Consider the following 20,763-nt stretch of genomic DNA (forward strand, 5'->3'; position numbering starts at 1 on the left):
CGACTGTAAAAATATTATATTTTCCTTGCTTCATAGAATGCGGCATTGATGTTAGAGCTCCACAGAGACTCGATGTACTTTCAGATAGGGAACTTTAAAAGCCAAGTGCAAAATAAATAAGATGGCATCCTGCTGTTATTGTGGTAACCTTTACAGATCATTTCAGAGCTATGACTGTTGCGGAGTTCAGTAATACACCGTGTGGGAAGCTGTAGCTTTGTGGACTTCTACCCCCTTTAGCTTAAGCCCCGCTGTATTTGCTTTGTTGGGACCCAGCTGTGGTATGTAGCAGAAGGAATGGTGTCCAAAGCGAAGGGCACAAGATTTTATAACTATATTCTCCCTGCTGAGATCTCCTTGAGTCAGAGCTGGTCCCAAACTCAGTGGCTGAGAAACTCCCCGTGATGCTGATGACCATTTAAGTAGTTCATTGTGTCACCCATAATGGGATAGATTTGTGATTTTCCACAAATGAGCATTTGTGGTGCACAAGCATTACATTGATGCACAGATGTGTTTTGGGCTTGAATGAAGAAACCTCTCAACCAGAAGCAAAATGTACTGGTTCCAGCCGAGAGCCTGAAACATGCCAGTTCATTGCTGTTAAAGCCTTGCGCTCAGCAAATAACTCTAAGTGGTGTGTAGCGGGTTAAAAAATATAATAAATAAATCAAAACCCCTAACCCCTCCCTCCACCCCAGTCCCAGTGCTCTGGAGTAGCTGAAGCTTCCAAGAGCAAATGAAAGAGTAGTCCTGGTAGATCAGGGCTCAGTAGCCTTTCCGAAGGGGTGTGCCAGACTGGTTTCTTTCCCCAGGCAGAGTTCAAATATACCGTAGGAAATCAGCAGAAGCTCAAAACTGCTGCCTCTTCCCAGCTGCCAAAGGTGGCCTTGTGCTGACCCTGTGGTATGCCGTTTTTGGCAAGCCTGTATGGCTTGCTCACCACCTGCAGTGGACTCTGAGCTGTAATTGCTTCCTTCGGTTAAAGGACTTGCAGCCTTTCCATGGTAGAGCTTCGCTGGGTGTCTGGTGTAAGCTCGGCTCTGATCCAGTTCGGAGTTGCTGTCAAGCCTGGTGCAAACCTGCAGGCAGTGGGAAGTAAGCAGGGATGAAGTGAGCAGAGATGAACCGTGCCGAGGGAATCAGCCCTAAAACATGGTGAGACCTAGAGAACATAGAATAGTTCGGCTGGAAAGGACTTTTAAATATCAAGTCCCACTGCCTGGCCATTTCAGGACCAACCAAAGGTTAAAGCCTGGTACTGAGGGCAGCATCCAAACGTCTCCTGAATGCTGACAGGCACGGGGCATCAACAGCCTCTCTAGGAGTCCTGTCCCACTGTCTGACCACCATCGCAGTAAGCAAATTTTTCCTAATACCTATTCTGAACCTCTCCTGGCACAGCTTTGTGCCTTTCCCTCATGTTCTGTCACTGGTTACCTGCACTCTGGCGGCAGAAACAAGTTCACAAAGGAGCTACACAGCCCCTCACAACCTCCCATCCACCATCCCTTCCTAACTCACTGAGATATTGCTGTTCCTGATAGGCAGCGATGCCCCTTAAAGTTCTCAGCCAGCATCAACAATAGATTTTTCCAGCAGCCCTTTACCCAGAAAATAACCCTCTGAAGAAAAGAACCTGTGTCCTGTGCTTTTTCAGCTGAGAATTGCTGCCTGAATATCTGCAGACCCTGCTTCTTTTTTTTTTTTTTTTTCATACCTCCTTCCAGAGGTCTTTCTTTTCCTGGAAAATCTATGTGAAATTCCCAAGCTGCCTAGGACTCAAAAGATCTAATAAAAACAAGATTTATTAAGAGCAGAGGGAGGAAATCAGATTAAAACTGAAGAAACAGCTTGCATAACTGATCTCTTATACTCAGCAAATACTCAGGAAGTGCTCGGTGCACACATTAACCGTTTTGTGGAAGCCCTCTCCACCCCGGCAGCCAGGCGAGGCGGGCGGTGGGCTGCAGTGTGTGTCTGCTCCGCAGCCATGGCCATTAGCTGCACAAAGCCCAGCAGAGCACACCCGAAGCTTCTCAGCACCAGATGCAAAGCTGGGTTTTGCTGACCCGCAATTAACCCCTTCTGCCTCCCTGACCCCAGGCGATGCCATCGCTCACTGGTGCAGGCTGAGACCTTCAGGATTCCTGCCTCTCCTGCCTTTGCCCATCGCTCTTTTCTTCTCTCCCCAGGTCATGCTTTGCTACCCTATCAGCCCACTGCCCTACTCAGGTCCAGCTTTGGCTTGGCTTAAAGCCCTGCACTTTGCAGGACTCCTCTTCTGGCTTGTTTTTCTCCCTGGGCAGCATTTTACCCAGGTAGGCAGTGCTCCCCCCACAGCATTTACCTTCAGGGACAGGACGGCAGCACCCACCTGTGAGTGCCTGCCTCCCGTCCCTCTGCAGGGGCTACCTGAGCGTGATGATGCCCCATGAGCCAAGCTCCAGGAAATGGAGCTTCATCTTCCTCCTCGTTCCAAACGGTGCTTAAACAGTCCTCAGATCAAACAATGTGGACTCCAGCAGGCAATTTTTATGCTCTACTACCCTCACTTGGATGCTTTTGCATCCTTGAATGAAGATTCTGGACTAGTTGGCCCCACCAGCCCTGTTAACCAGGCATCTCCCTGCTTACCCATTGCTGAACCCAAGCAGGACTCGTCTCTCTCTCTTCTGCTTCCACTGATACAGCTTCTATACCTACAGTTTCTTCTGCTTCATGGAAGACCTCTCACCTTGCCTAGTTTGACGGGCTACTACTTCATAAAATCTTCATAGCTTCTTCTGGCAATTTTTCCTATTCTTTCTCCAAAATAAAACAAAGAGGGAGCACACAGATTTTGTCTGACATCTCAGTGCACACCCTACGTGGTGGATGCAGTTTTGCTCCATGTTTGTTGCCACCCCAGCCAGGTGGGCAGGGATGCTTGTGCTTGGAGGGTCGGGCGTGGAGATGGCCACCACGAGACAAGCACTGAGAAACGTTCTGCGACATGCCAGTGGCTGTGAGCCCTGGCCCTACATGTGCAGGAGCCTGCGTGGCCGGCTCCTGGTTGTCCTCAGGAACCTTGTCCTCTGAACCCACAGGTGTAGGTCCTGCAGGCATCTGCCATTCCCTGGTCGGGGATGAACAATTTGCACTGCCTCAGCTACTGCCTGACCCAGTGAGTGAGAAGGCAGCAAAACCACACCGGGATATTTACAAATTATGTTTTATAATTATATGTCAATGTGGATTCTGGACTTTCAAATAATTCATCTCTAACTTTGAACCGCTTGATCCACACATCTGCATGCTTCATCTTGAAACGTAAGCCCCAAACTGGCTGTTCCTGAAATCAGTCGATACCTGCCACCGCTGCCTTACACGGGAGCTGAATCAGACCCAGTGCTCATGCATCCCTGATGAAGTGTCACCATGCCATCAGGGTGAGCAGGGATTCCTCGGTGGGAACGAAGCCCCACTGGGCTCCTCCCTGCCCACAGGGGGTTCGGTGGGTGCGTGGGACACGTTCTGTCCTGCAGGACCCACAGCTCAACTCCCTGTAACAGCAGCACAGCCGGCTCAGCAGCTCGCCTCCTTCGTCTCACAGCCTTCACAGCTTCCCAGCGAATTTCCCGTTCTGCGTGACTTCCCTCTGCCCTGCACTATTTCCAGCCTTTATGTAAGAGGCATCTCAAGCCACTTAACGCTAGTTTGTTTGGACAGTTGCTCTACAGCAGAGTTTGTTGGATTCAGCAGAAATGCCTTCTGCTGTCATAGCAGCACCAAACACGTACGTGCAGATGACTGACTCGCAAGGGTAACGGCACTCCGGAGCCCTGCAATTATGCACAGCACTGCTATTATATAATTGATCCGGGGATTTCATAAATTATTCTTTTTATAGTTTCTGAGAACACCCAAAGTCAGGTTAGGGAGAGCTTTAATGCCCACTTTCCTTGCCAAAAGCACATTGCTTTATCTCATGACCTAGTGGCTCCAGGAGCAGCCTTGCTCCTGCCAAAAGCTGCCCGCTAGCCGGGGTGTCTGACCGGCAGCGCTTCTGCCTGCTTTTCTGCCCACCTCATCCTCGCCTCAAAGGACTGCGTGTGCAGTGACAGCAGATCCTGGTAGAAATAACATAATCCTGGCTACAGGTGCCATTTATTTTTTTAAAAGGGCGTGAGACAGAGCTGCCAGCTGGAGGGTGTGCAGCAGGCAAGGGCTCGGTCCCCTCTGTGTCACCGCTGCTCGCCCTGCCTTGCGTGGCACGCAGCCAGGCTCGTGGTGCCATCTTCTCACATCACAGAATCACAGAATTTTCTAGGTTGGAAGAGACCTCAAGGTCATCGAGTCCAACCTCCAACCTAACGCTAACAGCCCTCCACTAAACCATATCCCTAAGCTGTACATCTAAGCGTCTTTTGAAGACTTCCAGGGATGGTGACTCCACCACTTCCCTGGGCAGCCTGTTCCAGTGCCTCACAACCCTTTCTGTAAAGAAGTTCTTCCTAACATCTAACCTAAAACTCCCCTGGCTCAACTTAAGCCCATTCCCCCTCGTCCTGTCACCAGGCACGTGGGAGAACAGGCCAACCCCCACCTCTCTACAGCCTCCTTTAAGGTATCTGTAAAGAGCAATAAGGTTAATAAGGTTAATAAGCAACATGGGAGCAGTCAAGCGAAGTTCAGCCTTGTTATTGCGTGGATTGAGCCCTCAGGATAACCCGTGGTGCTGTGAGAAGCACCCTGGTTGCTACCCAGTGTTGCTGGGTTTCTGTCTGGGTCAGGGCTGCATCAGTGGACCCGGCACAGTCCAGGCACGGCGTGGCAGCCAGCGCCGCCCTCCAGCTGTGGGACATCAGCGAGCCATAACCCTCATGGGCTCTTCTCCCCTGGCACTGCCAGACAAACCACGGCCTCAGAGCAGGGGCAATTCCTCGTAGGCAGGAGGTCGCCTGCCTTCCCTCCCTCTCCTGGGTGAGAAGCCAGACAAGTCCCTCCTAGGAGGAAGATGAGAAGCTCCAGCATTTCCCTCACTGTGAAGGAATCACTGGTTCATGTTTTTCTTCATCACTGTGTGGATCAATTTAGTTTCTGAGTCCCCAGTAAGAACTGGGGAAAGGAGGTGTGGGAGAGACCCCTCAGCCCTGCTGCCCCCAGCAGTGACCTGCTGCCTCCCCCAGCACCTGGCAGCCTGGGACGCTAGATGGCCAAAAGAAATGATAACCTCGTTTGTGTTTCGAGTTAATCTTTACATCACAAAATGCACCTAAAACACAGCAAAACTCTTATGCAGAGAAATACTGCGGGTGTCCTATTGATTGCAAACTCCACCGGCTCCACAAGACAAGGGGCCAGAGCAGCCTCCTGAACTTGATGAAACAAAGGAGATGAGAGCAAGACGATGTCTTGATTACAGAAGAGCAGAACGCACAGCCTCCTTATTTATGGGCAAGACGTTCAGGGAGTCAGAGCTGTTATAAATCATGCAGCCAAGCAGTCATTTTTTGTGAAGCTCTCACATCCCAGACCAACTAACCATGCTCATATTAGCCTCAGCAGTTGACAACCATAGCAAAGAACTCGCAGAAAGGATAACATTTATGAACATATCAAAATGATTCATAATGGGCTATTAAAAATAGCAAGAGATGAAAGAGGCAGCCCACAGATAAGCCATTCTGAGATCCCCAGTAATTCAGAGCACTGTTTTAAGAAGTCAAGTTTTAGCTATCACAGACCTGTCCCTGCTGCTCTGCAGATAACAAGGTGGGCTGTTCCCAGCAGGGTGAGGGCTCTCCTCCACCCAAGGCTCTTTATTTCACTCTGGCAGCTATCACACAGCTATTGAAAAAAGCTGTGCATAACTCACACCCACCTTCCGTCTCCACTCTGCCAAGTGACAAGGCTGAGCACACGTCGCGCTCAGCCTTATTTTCCGTAGGCTGGCTCCACGCAGCGCTCGCATATTCCAAGGGTTAATTTTGGCAGCCCAGGGTAGCTGGTCAAGTACAGCGCGCGCACCCCCTGGGCAGTTTTCGTAGTCTGTCAGGCACTTGTTAACACACTAACCCATTCATTTTTATTTTTTTATTTTTGGATGAATTTGTGGCATGTTGAATAAGAGCCAGAGGCTGAGCCGGGAACAATATTTATTTATATCTACACACAATAATTCATGTCTGCCCAAATCACGGACTTTCCCTAATCCGCTGTATTTCAAAACATTTGCAGTTCTCTCAGCCGATTAGCAGTGGCTTTGCTTGGCCCGATCGAGTGGAAAGAAATGTAAGACAGCGAGTGCAGCTGAATGCTTTGATTCACTGATAGAGGTTGAATGTTCGGCCCCGGCTGCTCCACCAGTCCCTAAACTAAAGATCCTTCTGGGTGTAAACAGCCGTGTTTTGTGCCATGACAAGGCACGCCGAGCATCCAGTCCTTGTTGCAGTCCTTTGCTCTGCTGTAGCAAACACAAAACACGGTGTTTGGGATGAGGAGGGCAGCAGGGCACGGAGTTACTCAAGGTACAAAATGCCCCGGATACATGTAAAAGGAAAAAGGGATTAAGAAAGGGAGGAAACAAAAGAGGATTCAGAGGTTTGTTAGGCAGGTTTGGAAATTATTTGGGGAAAATGCAGCTTGGATGCAAACAGGTTTAGTGTCAAGTGTAACTGGGATGAGAGAAGCCTGCTGAAACCAACCCCACGTTTGGGTATGACCGCAACAGGATGCTGTGCCTGGACGGAGAGACTGCTGACTGTGTAACAGGAAGAGCCACTTATCAGCCCGGGCCTTTCACGGCCTTTGGAAGATCAGTGGCATCAACACCGGCTGCAGGGAGGGGAATGAAGCACAGAGAGGGGACAGGATTGCTTCGATTCACCCGAAATACCATGAAGAGACCTCTGTGCCCTGTCCGCCAGACCATTTGCCCATATGTAAATGCCTGGGCTTAGGGACAAGGGATCAGAGACAGATCAGGAATCAGGGGAATCTCAGAGGAACCAGAGGAACCAGAGGGTTGCCCTGACGGAGCTCAGAGAGGGGCCAGACCCCCTCGCAGGGTGCCATCACCCAGGGGGGAGCTGGAGCAACCCCGCAGGGTTTCACAGAGGAAGAGCTGTACTTTTCTCTTGCCGATAGCAAATGTGGGGACTGAGTTAAATCGGCCTGGCCGGTCTCACTTCTTAACCAGCCTTACATTGGTTTGTCAAGGCAGTGTTTGTTTTCAAAACAGACAACATGACTTATTTATATGTGGTGGTAGCCCGGGTCCTTTTGGTCACATATTCACCTTCAGGAGACCTTTGTAATTTTCCAGGCAGTCCAAACAGTCCGTCTTCGGTATTCCCAAACTGATTCTTTCTTATTGCTGTAAAAATGAGTGGAGTTTAAGCCTGATTTTTTTTTATATATTTATATTTTTACATGGGGAAACTTGAAGGGGTTGCATCATTAACAGCAACTTTATCTGACCTGAATTTGGCTACTGCATAGTTTAAATCCCTCAGGGGACCTTCATTACTCCAGCATTAAGGAAGCTTTCGGAGTTTTAAAAATCCTCGTAAATGTTCTTCTCAGAACCACACTATAAATTCAGCTTTTTATCACAAACTTTTCCCCTCCCTAAATAATAATAATAAAAAAAACAACTCTCAACTTATTTCACTCTATTTCATGACAGTTTCATGTTTTAAAATAGAATTTAATACTCATGAAGTGCTCTGCAAATCCAAGTTTTGTGTATGCGGGCTGTACCAAGGGGGGATGTTCTGAATTTGGCTAGGGCTTTTTTTTCTTTTTCTTTTTTTCCTATTCTCACTCCATATTATTTGAATTAAACTCCACATGTATGCCAGCAGATATCAAGATCGGCTGGCACTAGGTGCTATGGAAATGCAGGATAAGGCACAGCCCAGCCCATAGATAACTAAAATCGAGGAGATAAAGCCAAGGGAGGGAGGGAAGTGCTCCTGTCACCACTGTGCACACCTGGAGCAAGGGCACGAAGGAAGGAGCACCCACACCAGTTATCTCCAGCACTGGTGCAGGAGCCTGGGTGCGGGTGCAGGTCCCTCCTGGCAGTGGGTGCTCCCAGGGGAGCGTGCATACAGAACCTGAAGAGGGGGACATGGGACAAGACCCTGGTGATGGAAGGAAGCTGCCCCAACCTCCTGACCCCTCCAGGTGGGTAATTGGCCTGGTGTTGGGCTCGGTGGAGAGCTGCAATAAGCAGCAGTTTGTTTCACTAAGGCACCGGTGCCAGCTACGTGGGCAGGCGTTGGGATGGAGAGGGGGCGTGAGGTGAGTGTGAGATGTGCTGCTTGCACTAACATGCCCGTGAGCCCCAGAGAGATGGGGTTTGTTGAGAGAAGGGCTGTTAATTACAGGTATTCATAGATGACATCCAGTCTGAGATATCTGTATCCCCAAGAAACTGAAATGATGTGCATCCCAATTAGAAGCATGGCAGCTCATCGCCTCTGAAATGAGGGCTTTGGGGGGACAGAGGAGAGATTTGGGCCCCCAAAGGTCTCCAAGGAGAAGCAAAGTGCAAGAGCAAACCACTCCATCTCTCTGCTGGAGAGGGCAGACACAGCTTTGCCCTGCTGCACAAGCCTGGTGCAAGGTGTGCACACGAGGGCACCAGGAAAGGACCCCGAGTCAGCTGGGGGATGTGCAGAGACCTCTCTGATTTTTACTCTAAGGAGTTAAGATTCAGCTTTCTTTTCATTTTTTCACCCTCGTCCTTTACATACACTTGTAATTGTTTCTCTATTCTAGACACTATGAATAAAAGCCAGTCAACCAGGCATGCAGAGTTTGGTTCCACATTAAATAACTGTAATAGGAACTGATTATTTCCCCATGCAGTAGCGCCAAAGGTCACCTCTGTTTACATTTTTCTCCTCTGCAAAGTCCATGGGTGTAAGCTCGCTCAGTTACAAGCTCCCTTCATGCACACTGTGCTGCTGTCCTGGCACCCATTGCCCCATCCCTGGGGCTCCCCCAGCTTCGGCTGTGGCTGCTGCGTGCCACATGGGGTCCGTGTGTGACAGCCTCAACCCCTACACCAGCGGTTCCAGGGGGGCACAGAGTGGACAAAACCTGGAGACCCAACCCCACGGGTCTCTGGTTTGGAGGCTGCTCAGCTCTCAGGGTTTGTTCAATGGCTTGGAGGTTTTTTCCCTATTAGAGACAATGTGAGTGCTCTGCTGAGAGCTCTCTGGGCTGGCTGGGGACGTGGCACGGTGCCACCACTCGCTGGCTCTGCAAGGGGAACTCCTAAGGAACCGCCTGCACCGTGCCTCTGCCCCTTATTTTTCTTGCTAATAACTTTTTTTTTTTTTTAATGGAGCTCAGCAGCTCAGCCATCTCAGAGCCACCATTAATTTTATCTTCCCCCTAATTTATCGATGGAGCTCCTTTCTCCCTTGCCTTTTCTGTCCCTGTGATATATTTCTAAAAGCCGGCCGGTGCCCGCGGGAGCAGTCTCTCACCCCGGCTCCCCCCCAGCCCCACACATGGCCCTGCACCCGCTCCCTGCCCTGCCACAAAGCCCCCGCTGTGTCTGGCCATCCCAGCACCTCCCTCTTTTGCTTTGTTTGCTGCTCCTCACATACTGCATTTTTCTCTTTCCATGTCAAAACACAGCTGAGGCAGGGAGTACACTGGCACCAAGTGGTGCAGCCCCTTCCCATGGGGTCGGGCTCCCTGGCTTCAGCTCCGCTCTGTCCTACTTTCTCTGCCCCACCGCTCACTCCTTCAGTTGGAAAAATCACCCTTCCTTGTACACCGTGTTCACCAGACTCCTTGGTTTGAGATCTAAAAGCTTCTTTTACACCTGTATTACAGTGTTGTAACAGTTGTGTTCATTTAGTATTAATTAGCAGTGCTGCAATTTAGCTCGGTCCTCGAGGACACCGTCACGGCCCAGTTCTGGCAGCGATGGCACACAGGCACAGCAGGAGGCAGCCCCTGCCCCAGAGCCTGCGCTCTGCAGATGAGTCAGGAGGGAAATCTCGTCCTCCCATTACGCCAGGGGAAGGAAACCATGCAGAGATTTGTGGGGGAGTTCGCAATCACCTCTGATGGGTAAGCTCCCACGCCAAGCCCAGCTCCGTTAATCCTGCCCAGGTGGGTGGTGCGGGGAGGTGCGGGTGCCACGGGGCATCTGCATCGTTTCCCATCACATCGGTGCCCCAGTGCCATCAACTTCGTCCTGGTCATCAGCCACTGGCTGCAGGGCCCCCACTGCTCACACGCACCCCACCAGCACCCGCGGGGAGAGGGGCTGCCTGTGCCAGCATGTGAGCATTTCCCAAATGCAAGAAAGGTTTTGGTTTGCTTAACTTTTAGATTTCTCTTTCAGATCCGTTGCCCATCCTGCTGAATTATTTCATCCTTTCTGAACCAAATTGCCTCCCCGCTCAATGACCTTCAGTTAGGACAAGGCGTCCCATGGCTCACACAGAAATCCCAGCAGCAAACGGATAGTGGCTGAATTCCTCTTTGCTCTGCAAGATAAGCTGTAGGCCAGAGCCAGAGGATATTAATACCTGCTCCAGACGGAACAGGAGGTTGTTTCTTAAGCGGGTAAAAATGGGTTCAAACATGTGGGTGTGTGGCCAGATGGGCTGGGTGTGCTGGGAGCACACACTTGCTATAGAAACTTAAATATTTTCTTTAAGGCGCAGCAACTATTCGTTTCAAAAAATAATGCCATCAGGTTTCTGAATCTAAACAGGAACAAAGAGCAGTACATAATGGTCAGTACCTGCAGCTGCAGGAAGTGCCTCGGCAGCGCCTGTGGTCCCACACAGCTCGTCCCCCTGCACGCCCCCCCAGCCACGACTGGGAGGCAGGAGCTTGTTGGTGACATTTGGCTTCTTCAGCGTCTTTGTGAAAGAGGTTTCTTTACGGTGCTGTTTTTGTGGGGAGAGGAATGGGCTGGAAAACATTGCTGCTGGAATAGGGCCGGTCCCAGCTCTCCCCAGCTGAAGCAGGGTGGGACAAGGACGGTTTCCCCACATCCCAGCCCAGAGACCCCGCAAGGAGCAGTCACTCCAGCTCTGCTGTGAGCACAGGGTTGCAACACAAAGCTGCTTCCATACAAAGCACTGGGAAAGCCTCCATTTCATCCCAATGGGGAAGAAATATAAATAAAAAAGCCTCAAAAAGTGCTTGGAAAGGCAAGTGGCTCACTGGCACCTCCAGGCGTGACAAGGAGAGCGTGTGGTTCTCTGCCCTCTTCACGTACCAGGAGCGTTCATTTCCCCCAGGTGAATGTGAGCAACCAATATGGGTAGAAACCACCAGGAAATTTGGGCTGGAATGTGGCGAAGCCCACAGCAGCCATCTGCACTGCCCTGAGCGGGTGTGTGAAGGGTTACCCTGCATCCTCTCCCGTGGTGCCCTACAGGAGGTGCGCCCACATACATCTGCACAGAATAAACTAAACCATCCCCATCCCCATGGGGTAACCCAACACACTCTACCCACAGTAACGTCAGTGCCATGAAGAAAAGTGCAGGAAATCTAGATACAGCCAATTCTTGATGGTTTATTGCCTTGCTGAGGCTGAGCTGGAGCTATAGAGATTGGGGATGTGGAGCAATGCACTTCGGGAAGTGCGCGGTGCTGGACGGGCCGAGCTCCTTGGATGTCCCTTTGTTGCTCAGCTTGCAAACCAGGCTGTGGGTTTGGGATCCTGACTTCGGATACTCGTTTTTAAAAATAATGGCCTTCATTTCTACCAGAGGCAAAGAAAAAAGAAATTGTCTGCCCTGGAAAACAGCCATTCAGAAACAATTTCCCCTAAAATTCTCACTAAGGGTGATGAAAATCCAAAGCAAAGGCGGGGGGGAAAAAAGAAGCTAGATGAATTAATGCTCTTTTAAAAAACTTTTTACAACTGATTTCTAATGAGGCATGGCCAATGTTGTTGACGCGCAATTGGATCAGCTTCAACTCCTGGGACGACTGCTTGATGAATGGACAAATTCCAGGGCTGGAGACAAACGCTGCCTTCCTCTCCCACAACTCAGCACTTCTCCCACAGACTACTTAAACCTCCACCAGAAACGACTCGACTCTATATTAGTAGTTTAATTAGAAGTTTCCATATGCAAGTTGCCTTTGCTCTCACCAGCTTCTGAATGGGGAAATTAAATGCGCAGCAACAGGGAAAGGCTTTGAGCTGGTTTTATGGGGAAAGCTGCTAACCCGCTCCCCCGACGCTTACAAGACACTGACTGTACCCTGCCTGGCCAAAAGACTGCGGCCAGCGAAGGGGCTGTGCCTACATAAAGCAGCTTTCTATAAGCTCAGCTGCAAATATATGTATTTTTACCCTAAGATGTTGCAACAAAATGTAAAAACAAGAGGGGCATTAATGGCAGGAGCTGCTGCTCTTATTAAAGTCACCAGTGTCTGCAGATCAGACACCAGGTGTGCTTTCTGGAGAAAAGACTGAAAGTTTGAGACATTTGCATGCCCCTTTGCCAGGGGGCCATCACTTCTAGCAGCAGAGCTGGGTGCTCCCCATGCCCATGTGGCCGTGGGCAGGCACGGCTCCTGCTCTCAGCCCAGCTCTTGGCTGGATGTAACCAAAGCCCGAGTTCAGAGCTTCTCTTCTGAGCCAATCCACCAAGGATGTGTGGCTGTGAGATGCTCTGGCCAGCTCCTTCTAGGAAAGAAAGAAAAAAAAAGGCTCTTTGGGGGCACTGGAACAAAAGCAAATGAAATGCAAATCCAGCTTCAAAGAAATGTGGGAAGCAGAGAGTGGTTTTGCAGCAACTGTGAGCCCCGGGGGTCTGCACCATGCTGTAACACAGTCCCTGCATAGCAGGCTATGGGGTCAGCCCCATCCTCTTGGCCTTGTCTCAGCAACTAGAAACATATTTTGCAATTGGTGGAACCAGTCCCACTGATGGGATGGATGGATCTTGCCTGAGCATGCATTAATGGTTGTCTTGTTGGAGCCCTTGTGTGCGAGGAGAGGCCCCAAAGTGCCCTGGCAGCTGTGGGAGCTGCTTCCTGATGTGCTGGAGGGAGACGGGAGATCCCCCATGGCAGGGCTCCCCACCTGCCTTCCCTAAGCAGAGCTGTTTGTGCTCTGGGGACACAGTTGAAGCCACATCGCCTTGGTACATTCCTCTTTAAATAACAGTAGCATTGTCCTTACCCCAAAGCACATGAGACCAACCAAAGGACCGATGTCCAGCCAAGGTCCCCGGCTCCCCGAGGCACCAGCAGCGGTCCCAATTCATGCTGAGAGCAGGCAGCGCTTGCTGCGCCGGGCCAGGGGAAAGTCAGGCGGCTCCCTTCAGCCCCTAAAGTGATTTAAGATTCACACAGGCAGCCTGTTTCAAAACTCTTGGCTATACTCTGTAGTGCCATCAACCATGCACCTTTTATGAGCATTTTATTCATTTCAAAAAGTCATCTGAGTGGAAAAAAAATTATACATATATAAACATGATATAGGGAGCGAGCACCTTACAAACGGGAGCTGGGGCGAAATAAAACCCACTGCAGTGCTTAAAGACCATTCTAAATAGATTCACACCAAGCTTTGCTATTTCATAAAACATTAAAGGGTTTAAATGACTTTAAATACATCTGTAGAAATACAGGCCGTATTTTATTAAAGGTGTCAGGTCTGTCTAATCTCTCCTGTGTAAGATGTTCATTTCGCAGTAGCAAAGGCGCAGAGATCATTAAGTCCATCTCCAGTGCTAGCGAAGGCAGCTTTTGCCAGCCACCAAACCCTCTCCTCATTAATATTTTAACATTTGAGGTAATGCCGAGGAACTTTCCTTTGTCACAGACACCGGAGAGATTAGCAGGAAATCTTTTCAAAGAGAACCATGGCACCCTCGGCACCCAGGGATTAGAACTAAAGCTGCACCGGTTCCTGCGTGACGGCACGGCGGTGGGACACAGCCACCAACGGGGGGTCCTCCGCCTATAAACACAGATTTGGGGGTTCTCAGCTCTGAAGCCTCCAGTGGCAGATGGGATGGGCGAGACAGACCCCAGACTGACCCAGCACGGAGAATTTGCACCTCTGGAAGGCAGCGCCGTGAAGGCCAGGGGACAGGCAGGGTACAGAGGGAGCCCTGAGGACAGCCCAGGAGCAGTGGCCTCCTGTTAGGGATAAATCTGACCTGGTGCCCACAGAAAGCAAACACCAGAACCTCCAGCTTTAAGAGCAGGAGCAGCGGGGAGGGAGAGTGTCAAAACACAGAGGGCGTTCAAGAGGTGACAAAATCAGCCCAGCAGGCGATGGGGACACCCGGCTGGCCCCGTGCCTGCCTTGCTGGGGACAGGAGGGATGTGCCACCGTGGAGCAGCAGGAGCACTGTCCTTCACCTGGGGCCACCCACTCCCCAGAACGTCTAGACTAGGTCCTGTCTGCCCCATCGTGACCCCTCTGCTTCGTGCTGAAGCGTTTTAGGGAATTTTGAGGGAGAGGCACTGAAGGAGCTGACTGTCTGAGCAAGGGAACAGCAGGCTTCATGTAAAGCAGCTCCGAGGGGAAAGTGAAAACCCATTCAAAAACTCAATGAAGGACCAGGCCGAGATCCTGCCACCAGGATAACGCACTGCTGGGGCTCACAACGGTACCACTGGATGGAAGGATGATTTGGGGTGAGAAAATGAGAACCAGGGATTCTGGTCCTGTTTCTGATTGCCACAGGCATCTCATGGCTGCTATGGGGCAGATAAATTCTCTGCACCTCGACTTTCCTGATCTCTGACATAGGAAAAGGAATTCTCCTCCCAAAGGTTGTGCCTCCCATATTTGCCAGCACGAGTCCTTCCCTGCTTGGTTAAATGGACAAGTTGGAAAAGGAAACAAGGCAAACATCTTGCATTTGGAGGCGTGAGGTCCAGGGAGGACCCTTGATCTCTCAAGCACTGATAAGATGGGAGGGTCAAGCAAAGCGACGAGGCTTAGAGGTGCTGAAATGGGACAGAAAGAGGCAACCCAGTGACAAAGGGTGACAAATCCTGGGGAACATTGAAAGGCAGAGAGCAGAACCGCTACACCAGCACCATGCAGGTACCTCTTGAGAGGCACCAAGGAGGACAGCGAGTGATAAGACAACAGATGTTCTACCACAAGGACAGCAGAGGGGAAAAAAGCAATTACATGCTAAGATGGCACTCCAGCGCTTGCACGCGTGGCTTTGAAAACAAAACAAAACAAACAAAAAATCCCCACAACACTGGGTCTGAAATGTTTTGGCATGCGATGTTGTAATGAATTTCCTCCCCGCGCACGTTTTATGACCTAGTTCATTTGCTGTTTGCGAGCTGCAGCTAATGGACACGCTGTTGCTGCGGGGCTAGGCAAGGTGTGCTGCTGCATGCACAGGAAGAGAACGCAAAAAAAACACCAGCACAGACTGAAAAGCATTTGAGTGAAGCAAAATATGTAAATGGAAAGGCAAGCAAGGAAGCCCACAGACTGCAAATGAGTAAGCTCTAGGAGCTATGCAGAAAAGAGGTGTGGAAACAGCACCGACCGTCAGCATCGCTAAGTGAGAGTGCTCTGGGAGTGGGGCTGGGGTCCTGCACGAGTGCCTGGCCCGTGGGGGCAGGTGGATGCCACTCAGCAGGGCCCAGGGCTGCTGCAGGGCTTAGAGAGAAAGTTATTGGCCTTATTTTGCTGGCCTAGTGGGTCAGCCTGTCAGCTGAACCGTTTTATACTGCCCTGAAGTGAATGGTGTTGGCATTTGGCCACCAATTCAGCAGCAGCCTTGAACTCCGCTTTCTCTTCCACTTCAGGTGAGGCAGATTTATTCGCAACTTACCACAGATTTGCAATTCAGTATTTATTTGCAGGATGCCTGGTTCCTTGGGCAGCGATGCTGGGAGCACCAAAGGTTTGTTTTGGATCCCGCATTTATTGCAAAGGAAGGGTTGGTTGCGTCAGATTCCTTCTGGTCACATTTGCTGTGTGGTATACACAAGAAGTGTCTGTTAGGAGTCAATGAAAATACCACTGAGGTTACATTAACATAGCTAATAGCTGTGTTAATAAATGCCATATAAGAAAATGAGAAGGAATATTTTCAGCCAGGTCCGAAGCTATGTGAAAAATGCATTTGATTAATGAGATCCATTTCTGCCTGAATGGGACCTTTATAATCATCTGACAATCTATCTGTGTCCTATTCTTGCTGGGTAAGTATTTGCAGCTCAGCTTTTTAGGCTATATTTCAGAAGATCTGCTGTCTGCTTGGCCTCTCTCACAGACTGCTTGGCAGGAGATACTGGAGGATATTTGCAGCCTCCATCCCGTTTGGAGATGAGAACAACAAACCGAAGCCACCAGCAGCCAACAGAAGGTGTGTGCATGGGGGCTCACTCCATCCCTGTTTGTAAATCATGGGAGCATCAAAGAAATGCACTGGTGTAAGTAGATGTAAGTAGCCTATTTCTTTCCGATAGGAAGGAATGATATTTGCAGGACAGCAGCAGCTCAGACGGTGCCACAGCTGCTCTGGGATACACACATGACCAAACCACTGTTTTTTATGGTTTTGTATCAGAATGTCAAGTGCATAAATGAGTCCCCAAACTTTCACCCACACAGGCTGACTCTGTTTCCCTATGCCTTGTAAAGGCTGGTCATCATACACTTGTGTATTCCCAACCAGACAGCTACAATTTCATCCAGTGACCTGAAGGCTCATCCAGACAAAAATTTTCTTCAGTATCACATTCTGTGTACTGGAGTAGCCAAGGTGGGATGGGAGTACAGCTAACGGGAGGAATTCTTGCTATTAGAGAGGAGGGGAAAAAAAAAGCAGCAACTTGTTGATTAAATCTGAGGTAACCCGTTAAAAGTAGGTTTACGTGCCTCTTGCAGGGTTCTAGCTTGAATGGTGCCAATTCATATTGGGGATTCTGCAGCTTGTGTTGAAAACACAGATGTGAGAGCTCATGCAGTGCCCTGCAAACAGCGCCCAAAGCAACGCTCCCCACCTCATTTTAGACACACTAGGAATTAAGGCAATAATCTTTTCTCAAATGGTTGAAAAGCTGAATGGCATAATCTGTCCTTAGATACAAGAGTCACCCACGCCGTGTTGTCCTGCAGGCAGCGGACGGTGCGTGGAGGAGCTTAGGAGCTGGTGTCAGATACCCATGTGCTGGCCAGATGCTTTTATTGGAGCACCAGCAAATCGCTGCTGCTGTGATCTGCTAATTGTTTTGACACCAGGGGAGTTGAAAAGCGCTGGCGAACACTTGGCTCGACTGAAATGTGTGTTTTAGTTAAATGACCCCAGGGATGATCAGAGTCAATTTTCCTGCTTATGTCTGCTGCCCTGGCGCTTGAGGTGGTTCTGGTCAGTGCTACAGAAAACAAGCTAGTATTTGGTTAGTTCCTTCTGCATAACACGCGAAGAATAGGAGTGCCTGTTCAAAGCCAGAGGCTCCAACTCAAGGAGCCACTTAAGCACATGCCCTAATCAGGACAGCACTTGAGTGCATTCATGCTTATCTGTAAGCACGTGCTTGAGTTTCACTGGCCTGCACGGGGTTCGCACCCAGGTCTAAGCGTCAGCACATACTGAAGTGCTTTCCCAAGATGTTTTCCAGAACCAGGACCTAAGTGAGAAAAATGAGCGTGTCACGTCTGGCCACATTTGAATATCTCACTGCTGGTTTTGCAACTGTGAGGAAATCCTGACAAACTTCATTTCCCTTAAGGTCAGATAAATTATTTTCCACTTATCCCCTTGCTCTGTCCTCAGACACACGAGGAGGCAGAGGACCTTTGCTGCAGAAGACAATCTCAAATCTCTGCTCATTCGGGTGCAAGCTGGAGAACAGAAGAATGTTGGCTCTTGGAAAGAATTTGTTTCAGACTCATCCATTAAAATCAGTGTGTTGATTCTTCCACAGTTGACTTGTAATGGCTCCCAGGAGTTTCTCTCCCAGAAGTGAGGTCAAACATATTGACTTTTCTTTCTTTCCTCGCAGCTTTTCAACACTGGACAAATGATTGCTTTGATAATTAAACTTTCACAGATCCAAGGCACAGTGGTGGTAAGGAAGGACTGTGTCGCTAGCAGCGAGCACCCCTGCTTGATGAACTTGCAACCTTTTAGGGACTACATATCCTTCACAAGCAGAAAAGGTGCTAACTGGGGATATTTTCAGTTTAAAGACAAAAAAGGTGAATTCATGAAGTTACCCTGCCTAATGCGCTACCTTGATCTGAATCTTGCCAAGCTACCTGCTGCACAAGTCATCCTGTTTCTAATGATGGCACGGTGGAATCAGCACATGGAGAAGGCTTCCACAGGATCAAGGGAATGGACTGCCCAGATTTCAAATCAAGGTAAATTAATGTCAGCCAGAGAAACTACAGTAAGGACAGGAAAACAAGGATTTAGAAGGGATACAGCTTCTTACAGTGGCAAGATGTCAACAGATTATAGATGTCGTTAGGAAGATCTTCCCTGCAGCTGTGAAAAATCTGGATGTGGCCATCTGAGACAGAACCAAACTTGCATTTTCATAGGACCCAGGGCCCTTTTGCACTGAAGATGAAGCACAAGAAGTCCTTGTCCTGCTCTTGCCTTTGTTACTCCACCTTGGCAGGCAGGACTCAAACACATTGACCATGCAACCACCCCGGGAAGGTCTGTCCCATTTGTAGAATCCCATCCGAGTCCCCTCCACTTCCCTCCCTCCTAACTCACAGCACGAGACTTCCTACACCCCTTCACTGGGACAGATAATTCTCACTCCTTCCTTCATGACAGTTGCACTTCAGCTGCCCTCTAACCAAGGAGGCGTCAAGTCCCACAAGCCAGGAAATCCTCACTTCCCTCCCCAGGAGGGCTACCTCTTCCTGCAGAGGCTTCACCTTTTATAACCCCATCCATCAAGTTAATCGGGCCTCTCAAGTGAGGGTTACCTGACCAATATGATCCATTTCAACCTCTCCATCCTGGTAATGGAGGAAAATCTACTCAACCACAATCACCCTAAGGCATTTATAGCTGCTCTCCCCAGGTGGCCTGAAAGCTGAAGCTGAACAAATGTAGACGTGCTTTTTTTTTTTTTTTTTTTCCCCCCCTTCTTTTTCCCTCCTCCTAGCAGTGACCCTAATTAATCTTTGGAAGAACTTACAGAAATTCTGGTAGTTGCAGAAGTTATGGTAGACTTTTCCATTGCTAGAAATTTTGAGGTCAGGATGGGATGATTTTCCATACTGTGGTTCAAACAGGAATAAGTCCAGACAAGTCCTAGAGGCTAGGAATATGAGACCAGAAGATCATAATCAACCCTTAATGTTTATGAGACCACATCAGTACTGACCTTGAGGAGAATATACCAAAGTCATCCCAGGTTTGAATCCAGAGGATTGGCTCTGGCATCGTGAGATGCAGCTGCAAGAGGCTCCCAGAGGCAGGGACTGCAGGGTGGATGCAGCAGAACACGTCCTGTTCAGCACATGGCCCTTCCTAAAGCAACAAGGAGCAGATAGGTCCTAGGCAACACTGATGCTAATTAAAGGTTTTAAATATATCATCCTTAGGCCTGTTATTAGTATTTACTAAGTTACTTCAGCTGTTTCTTTTCAGAAGGTTAAAGAGGCAAAGCATTTTCACCCCAAGCAGACCTCCTACCTCTATCTTGCCCTCTCTCATGCATACACATGGTATTTGAGCATTTAATCCCTAATTTTATCAGGCACTAGCGAGAGCCTGATGTTATTGCCTGAGACGAAGAAGAATTGAAACACGCAGCCTGAGGAGAGGATGACTCAGAGGCTGGTTTACCAGCAGTTTCAGTAAACACGTGTTTACAGACACCCCTTTCAACCCCACCGGCTGCTGTGGGTTTTCTTGGCACGACGGAAGGTGACACTAAATGAAAGAGTCTCAGTTGCACAGGAAGAAACCCAAGATCTCTTGTGATGCAAGGACAGATTAAAAGAAAGTGCCCACATTGTCCGAGCAGGATATCCTTTACGTGGAGAGCTATAAATGAACGAGGACACCTTGTTCTGAATGAATCACACCTCTGTTCTCGCTTTGCTGCCCCTGTGCTCTAGCCCCATGGAAACATTTTTCCTTAAAGACCTCCTGACATTGTCACTAGCTTTGCAGGCTGCTCGTGCTTTGTACACAGGAAAAGTCACTTTTGGAGGAGTGTTTAGGTGAAAGAAGATGGACTTTTCTACACCGAGGAATAACTCCTCATAAATCTGCCAGAGCACATTCATCTGTCTTGCAAGCTTGCCTCGAGCCCCCGGTATCTCTCCTCATCAAGGTCACATCTGTTTAAACGTGTACGGGGAGGCTGAGCCAGCCACTGGGGAAACATTGATTTGTGATCCAGTATTGCAACAGCCTGAGCAATTAATATGATCAAAACATCCCATTCCATGTCATTATTATAGACCCGAAATATTTATTTTCATTACCTAGGACTTAAAGATGAAAAGGGCAGAAGTGGCTCTAGGGTATGGCTGTAGGTGGGAGAACCCTAACTTGTCTCAGCTGCCTACACACCCAAAAATGAACTGCTCTGATAGCCCAAAGTAGGGGCTGATGAATATTTCAGTAGTCTTGAGGTCACCGTTGCGAGTTTCCAGTTGAAACATAAGTGACACAGGTCAGGGCTTCACAACAGCTGCCCTTGCATGGATTGAGGAGACAGAAACACACCACCATGAAGCCTGGTATGGTGAGGATCCTGATCACCCTCTTTCTGACTTTATTTTCCCACTATTTTCCA

General features: G+C 49.3%; 1 protein-coding gene across 2 annotated transcripts in view; it reads right to left on the reverse strand.

The window, feature by feature from the left end:
- COX10 (cytochrome c oxidase assembly factor heme A:farnesyltransferase COX10) overlaps positions 1-20,763 on the reverse strand; it is a 149,431-nt gene that overhangs the window by 103,705 nt on the left and 24,963 nt on the right. For both annotated transcript variants that reach the window (XM_084492617.1, XM_084492616.1), the window contains one exon: positions 833-1,082. The gene's annotated coding sequence lies outside the window, so the exon portion shown is untranslated. Of the gene's footprint in view, positions 1-832; positions 1,083-20,763 lie in introns of those variants that run through there.

This window comes from Aythya ferina (assembly GCF_964211825.1).
Source record: "Aythya ferina genome assembly, chromosome: 18".
Taxonomy (NCBI): Eukaryota; Metazoa; Chordata; class Aves; order Anseriformes; family Anatidae; genus Aythya; species Aythya ferina.